Here is an 8,647-nt window from a genome sequence, read left to right as displayed (position 1 = left end):
ACAACATTAGTCAAATCAACATGCATTACGAGGCAAAAAAAAGTGTACACAATTAATAATTAAAAAAGAAAAGCGAAAAGGCAGAAGGTTATATTTGAGCTTTTTGAAAGCAAAGAGATAAGTAGGCATGACCCCCAATGCCCCCATTCAGATGCACTCCCCAGTCCATGCATGACCCTGTATATTAAATTTGAAGCTGAGTTATTTTCGCTGGTGGGTGTAGATTGCTGAAGTTGAATAAAATGAAAACACAGCTAAATAAAACAAAAGACTTCAGGATAACAAGCCCTTCAAGGTGTTTGTCTGATTTTGTTTCTAGCTTGTTTTTTCTCCAGACTGATTAATGATATGCCGAAGTATAAGCAGTGTTTTTGCCTGGCTCCTCTGTTCCTACAATTCACTTCTGGCCCATGCAAAGATGTTGCGATATAAGATGGAATGCATCTATTGTGTCGATCAGCTCTGGAGAGTCTATGAATGTGGAGAAAGAACACTGGCGCTTGGTGACTGTTTAAACAAGATATTATAAATGAGCAGTAAAAAAGAAAAATGTGCAGAATGGAAGAAGATATGAACTATTCATTTCCAAAGGTAGTCCATCTGCACCAAGAAATGGACAGCTAAGAGAAACCAGAAAAGTTATAAAAATGATTAATAATGCAGTGCAGGATCAGAGAGTGTAACAATTATCTCATTCAAACAAACTGAACTTTTTTAATAACAATGTAAAAAAAAACATGACAACAGCTATAATAATAAGTAATAGTACTTCTAGTAGTTCACGTTAACATTAGTAAATAGTAGTTATTGCTGGTAATATAAATACTAGTTAAAGGATTGTAAAATACTGCCCTAATGGATATTAACATTTAATTGTGAAGGGATGATATGTTTAGCTACTTTGACTGTGGTCGCAATGACTGTGTTATGTAAATATTAATGAAATAAATAAATACCTTAATGTTTAATGAGTGCCAGACATGAAAACGCTTTTCATATTCATGCGTTTCCACTGTACTCCTTGAAGGTTATGCATCCCCAGGGTTATGCAGCAGTATTATCTGCTGGCTCGCTACATTCTTCTTAGCCTGGGAGGGGCTGCTGTACATTTTTTGTCTTTTAAGTTCCTCCTATTGTTCTTTATCTTCTTTATGGGATGCTTGTCCTGACCCCCCCAAGACCCGTCCTTCTGGTTTGACCTTAACCATTAGGCTGGACATCTCGCTGCACCTAGGCCCCTATCTCTGTTCTTCTCCCCATTTCCATCTGTCTGCTGTCTGTCATTCACCAATCTTGCATTCTAGACTTTCACATTTTTTCATTCTACTCAGAGAGAATATTGTTAACTGCTGGTGTAAAACACAAAAGCCCTATCCCCACTGTCAACGAACAACTCCTGCATCTGGTTCCAGGATCATTGTGGATGTACGACACTCCTGCCTCTCCTGTCACCATCATTAGCCCTGCTGTCCCTCTCTCCACCCTGGCTAGGGACCCCATGGCTCAGGGTACACTGGTATGTGTTGGCTGGTTGTGTGCGCATGCCGTGTCAGTCTCCATATCCTTATGTGATCATTGACATTGCTTCTCTAGCAAGGCTGTTATACTTTGGTTCCTGTATGTCAAAAGGTAACAAACAGAGAGGTGTGCTGCCTGTATCAGTAGGCAACCCTGAAGACCACAAACTGTGACAAACGTACATGTTTACAGAATAGATTATGCCATGATATCAGGGGCATAATGCCAAGGGGAGAGCTGCAACCCACATCAGAACCATACATCGTCCTCCTGGGAGAACAGAAGGTCAGGTCAGGCCACACGGCCATCCTTCCTCTCTTCAATCTACTTGAGGGGCCGTTCACTGTCTTGTTTGTCCCACAGACAAGATAAGGCGCCGGAGGTAAAAATAGCCCCGACAGACTTCGCCTTCACTAGACGCCCAATAGGAAATTACATTGAGGGAATTATGTTTATGAACCCACCACCTACACCAATTACTCTTATCCCAACTCACACTGTTGAAAGAATTGCAGCAAAGTTTATTTATGAACTACCAAACTGGAAATGCTTTTAACTTTAAGAACTGGAAAAATATATTCAAGTAAACAAGTTGTTTAGTGTATATAAAATATTTCAAGCACTCACTACCTTTTGGGAATGATCCAGATGAGGTTAAAGTCTATGGTTTTAAGAGGATTTTAAATATGCTGTGAACATCCTACAATGGATATATTAAGCCGACTGTATTTTGGTTAATCATTGTGTTTTATAAGCATTTTGTTCAAACATTTACATCCTTTTAATCACCTGTACTTTTCAATTTGCTTAAAGCTAGTACTCCCTCCATAAATCCATGTGACTTGTAGTTAAAATATACTGAATGGGTATCAGGTGAAATTAGAGTCAAACATTTATTAAAAATTGTAGAAATAAAAAGTTGAATAATGTACACTGAAGCCATATATTTAAAAACAATGAACATGTTAAGAACTTACTGGACGACTGAAGCTAAAACCTTCTTCTATAGGGTTCTAATCTTAGATTCCATTAAAATTAGTTAGGCCTAATGGAACACAGAATAAAGTTCATAAAGTATTCATTATTAAATACAATTAACCACCCTCTATACCTTCTTAATTATATCATGATGGGGACTCTGCATTCATTTATATGGGGAATACTCTAATCTCAACATGCATGAGAACCTTAACCCCTACCCAGCCCAAACCTTAACCATAAGTAACCAAACAAAATATTACACTTTTGGCATTTGGCGTTTTTTGATTGCAGGTTTTTATCACATTGTGGGGAACATTTGGTTCCCACAATATACTTTAAACATAATCCACCCCTCCCCAACACACACATAGCAACATACACACACACACACACATACACACACAACATTCACTCACACCTACAGGCAATTTCACAACTGCAATTCACTTTACCATGTGGGGAGAAAACTGGAATTCCTGGAGGAAATCCCATGACAGCACAGAGAGAACATGCAAACTGCAAATGTGGTATGATCTGTCTATATACACTATAACAGTATTGGGACACCTGGCCATTATACCTATATAAACTTTTATAACATCCCATTCTAAATCCATAGGCATCAATATGGCGTTTGTCCTCCCTTTGCAGCTATGACAGGGGAGGCTTTCCACGAGATTTTGGAGTGTGTCTGTGGGAATTTTTGTCCATTCATCCAGAAGAGTATTTGTGAGATCAGGCACTGATAGTGGACGTGAAGGCCTGGCTTGCAAACTCTGTTCTAGTTCATCCAAAAGATGTTTGATGGGGTTGTGGTCAGGGCTCTGTATGGGCCACTCAAGTTCTTCCACATCATAATCACCCAACCATGCCTTTATAGACCTTGCTTTGTGCACTGGGGCACAGTCACGCTGGAACAGAAAAAGGCCTTCCCAAAAACTGTTCACACAAAGTTGGAAGTTTAGAATTGTCCTAAATGTCTTGGTATGCTGAAGTAGTAAGAATTCCCTTCCCTGGAACTAAGGGGCATAACCCAAACCCCTGAAAAACAACCCCATACCATTATCCCTCATCCACCAAACTTTACAGTTGCCACAATGCAGTCAGACAAATAACGTTCTCCTGACATATGTCAAACCCAGGCCCTTCCATCAGACTGCCAGACAGAGAAGCGTGATCGGTCACTCCACAGAACATGTTTCCTGCTCCATAGTGCTTTACACCACTCCATCCAGTGTTTGGCATTGCGCTTGGTGATGTGAGACCTGCATGCAGCTACTCTACTACATGCAAGTTCAATCCTGCTATAAGAATTGGGAGTGGTTGAAATTACTGCTGCATAGAAACTGAAAGAGGCTCACATACCTTTTCCCGCAAACAAAGCAAACAGCTACAAAATTCTGCAAACATTTTTTTTTTACTTCTGGTCCTGGTGATGATATTAGTTTGATATAAGGGAGAGGTAGGGCTGTATATGTCATAAAGCGGCTGCTGTCCTAATTTGCTTCAGGGACGCAGGGTTGTGCTGGGGGCACAGGGCGGAGTAGCTGACATCCTGGCCTGTGTGAGAGCATTGTGTGCTGTGCTCTCGGCAGCCGAAATGAACATCACTGACACAGCCTTGAACCTCCTAGTTGAGGCTGCCCTCCTCCACCAACCCTACTGCCCCTGACATCAAAACGTCTTTTCAGTGTGACCCCAGAGAGCAAAGCACGACAAACCCAAGTATGGCAATGGGGCCGTGGGGCCGGCTGGGGCACGGAGGGTTCTGGAACAATAGGGTCAGAGGGCCCAAGGAACGCTTGGCTGACTCGCAAGGGGAGCAGGGGCAATCAAGTATTTGCCTTCATTGTTTTTCTGGGTGTAATGATTGAATGCTTCCTGTTATCAAATGCAAACTATTTTCAAAGCTTGGATTTTGTTCAAAACCAAATATATAGTGGTATAACAACTGAACTCCTCTTTAATAGTTAAGTTATAAACCTTTGTGGGTCTAAACTAGGCAGAGCAGATGGATAGCTCACGGGGAAAGGAGGCGGGATATCTAGGGTAACTTTTTGCGTACATTGACTCCTGCATGTGAGTCTGCTGGAGAGGACACTCAGAACGCATCAGTGCAGCTAGAGTTCAAGTCAGGCCACGTCTGGTGACTTCTGGATTGCATCTAAAGCAACGAACAAGTGAGGCAGGTAATATATCACAAGCGTACAAAAGGGAACCAAACTATGTACAGGTGCTGCAGCACTGAGCTTCCAATGAGTCAACAAGTGCAAAACACTATTAGAACAAGAGCTGTAAAAAACACCATTGGAACCTAACATCAGAAAAGCTATTCAAATAAATTTCACCAAGAAAATCTAGTGGAAACTAAGTCAAAATACAAAAGAACAGAGCTTCCAGCAGTGCCAAGTAAAATCATTTTTATGGAACTGTAAGGCTGGAGGCCTTGCAGGCCCCGTCGGTCTGAGCTCTGGCAAGCCTGTAATTCTCCACCCAGTGTCCTGAAGCAAAGGGCCCCCAGTTCCAACAAGACTGGACCCAAATCACCCAATCACCACATCAAAAGGGACACCTCACCCCCACTGGGCGGCCAGAACGCCGCAGCCAAATTCCAGCGACAAGGCCTGGCTGCGTCAAGACACAGATGCATCCTACACTTGCTAACTCACACCAATAAAGGAGGTATTACCCCAGACTAACATTAGGGGCACATACAGTACACCCATGTTTGGTCTCGTTTGAATGGTCACAGTACGACGAGCACAATACTCTCAACCTTAAAGCGGCATGTTTTCACATAAGAGAAATATAGAAAGTAAGACTAAACCCACCAAAGTGGAGGATCTTATCACCTGGTAGAACAAAGGAATTGTCACATTCCTCCTAAAGCAATTTGATTGGCTGAGGGTCTGAGAATTGATAAGATCAACAGTTCTCCAGGACACACACACAAGTTCAGAGCAGGTCCTAAAATAATCAATCACAACCTTTGGTACAGTCTGTCACTTGGTTTGGAATACTTAAGGAAGAGCTCCAGAGTAGCAAGGGGAGACACTCTGTAATCAGAGCTCCCACATAGTGCTGTATGAATCTTCATCTGTAATCAGATATTTTCTGCAGTTACTATGTGTCCACTCAGCTGAGGTATGGAATTGTTGTATACTTATAATTGGATTATATAGTTTAGGAATTGTGGCCACATGTTAGAATTACTATTATGTTATATTTGATTAAATTGATGTGATATACAGTATATTAATTGTGAATAAACTGTGTTTTGATTACTTCTTGGCTGTCTGACTTTGCTAAACCTCTGCATGTTCCTCAGAGACTGGGGTTATTCTAACACTCTCTTGCAGCCTCTGACTCGACCCCGTTTCTCCGAGACCCGATGCGGCTGCCCAAGTTGAGTTACGGTGAATACCAGCTCAGCCTCTGAGGCGTGCACACGCTGGGTTACGGTAAAAGACCGGCTCAGCCTCTGAGGTGCGCACATGCTGGGTTACGGCACAAAGTCCGGCTCAGCCCCTGAGGTACGCACACGCTGGGTTACGATAACGTCCGGCCCAGCCTCTGAGGCGTGCACACGCTGGGTTACGGTAACGTCCGGCCCAGCCTCTGAGGCGTGCACACGCTGAGTTACGGCACAAAGTCCGGCTCAGCCTCTGAGGTACGCACACACTGGGTTACGGCAGGTCCGGCTCAGCCTCTGAGGTACGCACACACTGGGTTACGGCACAAAGTCCGGTTCAGCCTCTGAGGTACGCACACACTGGGTTACGGTAACGTCCGGCTCAGCCCCTGAGGTACGCACACGCTGGGTTACGATAACGTCCGGCCCAGCCTCTGAGGCGTGCACACGCTGGGTTACGGTAACGTCCGGCCCAGCCTCTGAGGCGTGCACACGCTGAGTTACGGCACAAAGTCCGGCTCAGCCTCTGAGGTACGCACACACTGGGTTACGGCAGGTCCGGCTCAGCCTCTGAGGTACGCACACACTGGGTTACGGCACAAAGTCCGGTTCAGCCTCTGAGGTACGCACACACTGGGTTACGGTAACGTCCGGCCCAGCCTCTGAGGCGTGCACACGCTGAGTTACGGCACAAAATCCGGCCCAGCCTCTGAGGCATGCACACGCTAAGTTACAGCAGACATCGGCTTAACCTCTGTGGTTGAGTCGTAGGTCCCATTGCGTTATGGAGTGTAGGTCCCATTGCGTTAACAGCTCTTAAAGCATGTATCAAGGACTTGAACATGATGCAAGCACCGACGCAGAGGCAATGGTGAGAGACGGGGAAAGTTGTAAAATGGGTGCATTTCATCTGGCTGAATGCTAAATGTGCTGCTGCATTTCAAATAATTTGCAAATTTGTTCGACAGCACACACTGGTAGCTTTACCATTAAAGAGTTATAGTAATCTAATATTAAGCAGCATGTACTGATAGATAATACCTGAATTTCCTAATCTAAAGTAAATCAATAAGACAATAACTGTTCAACATTACCCCAAAGGTACTGGCAGACCTTGATGGAGTGAAGTTTAGTTGATTATCATATCACACCCACCTTCACCTACAACCACCGATATATCACTCTGCGGTTTCTGGGCACTGACACCATGACTGGAGTAGACACTCAAAGGCCAAAGACACACAGCTCAAAGACAGACCTCAACAGAAGTAAATGCAGTGGACACATAATGTAAACAGTGAATGCAGTAGACAGATAACTCAAACACAGGTACTGAGCAACAAAATGCAGTAGACACAATTTAAATACAGATACTGAACAATGTAGACACACAGCACAAACAGACACTGAGCAACAGAATAGAGAAAACACATAACCTAAACACAGATATTAATAAATGGAATACAATATAGACAACAAACTATTATGCACGATAAAGAACTACCATGGTACAAAGTAATGTGTCCTTCCAGCTGCCTCACTAAGGCCAGTGGTTGTCCTAAAAAGCTTCAAAAGACTGACAAAAGGAGTTGTTCTACAAATATCTTTATTCTGAAAAACTGTCAATCATCAATACATCAAAAAATCTAGTACTAAAAATACACAAATGAGAAGTGTTTGAAATGTTTTTGGAATATGATAATAGAACATCACCAAAAACTAATATTCAACAGTGTAATTTCAACAGGAAGTTTATATTTGGAAAACAAGTTTTTTTAACGTCATAAAAAGCTACTTTATCTGCAGGAATTGTTCATATTAATAGCCAGTCAGGAGAATGTTTTATATATCCTTTTTTTGGAAGTAAAACATAAGAAGATGGAACAATGTGCCCGTGCCGCTCGCTGCTTCAGCCGCCGCTCCTCTGTCGGCTTTTCGTGCCCCATCCGTTACCCTCGGTCCTGACCACAGGGCTTCAAAGGGCGTTGGCGGCTCCGGCTGGGTGGCCACTCGCCTCTCATTTCCTCCCAGTCCTCTCCAGCCATTGAACAGCACTGCACTCAGCCAGGGCTGGCCGAGACCCCAGGGAACAGACCACCAGACCTGCTCAGAGCCACTTCCTGGTCATTTAAGACCGGGCTCCAGTAATGCGAGCCATTGTCCTCACTGTTATCTGATGGCCAGGCTGAAAAAGTAGACAAAGCCAAGTGTCTGGGGAGTCCCCCACCCCCCCACCTCCCCACCTCCCCACCTCCCAGTTTTTTGCTCTTATTTGAGGACGACTTTTTGAGTGAGGCTGCGGAAACACGAAGGGCATCGCAGGTGGCTAGTTAGCTCATAAGATGACTGCACCTATCCAGCATCTGCCATAAAGACCTTGTCTACAGTAATGGACAGTTATGCTGTCGTTGATAATGAATTGGTTTCTTTTCTTAAGTGCCTTCATATTCTCTTTATAATTCAATGAATCCAAAATCTGAGGCAAAGGGAACAAAGCCCTCTCTCCAACTTCAGTCATGGTGCCAGTGATGATAATGATGACGCCAATGATGGTGATGATGTTGTTGTATCTGCTGATATGTTAACAGAATGCAGTGAACCTGACAAGTGGCAGTCAGAAAGAATCAGAAATCATACTTATGACTTAACCGAGCTGCTTGCGTCACCACCATCTGATTGGTCAAAATGCATGAAGACAAGAAAGTACGGGTGATCTGCATTGGTTTGAATAGGTTA

This window comes from Paramormyrops kingsleyae, chromosome 6 (genome assembly GCF_048594095.1).
Source record: "Paramormyrops kingsleyae isolate MSU_618 chromosome 6, PKINGS_0.4, whole genome shotgun sequence".
In the NCBI taxonomy this organism is placed as follows: Eukaryota; Metazoa; Chordata; class Actinopteri; order Osteoglossiformes; family Mormyridae; genus Paramormyrops; species Paramormyrops kingsleyae.
The sequence above is the reverse complement of the archived record's forward strand: the minus strand, read 5'-3'. Positions refer to the sequence as shown.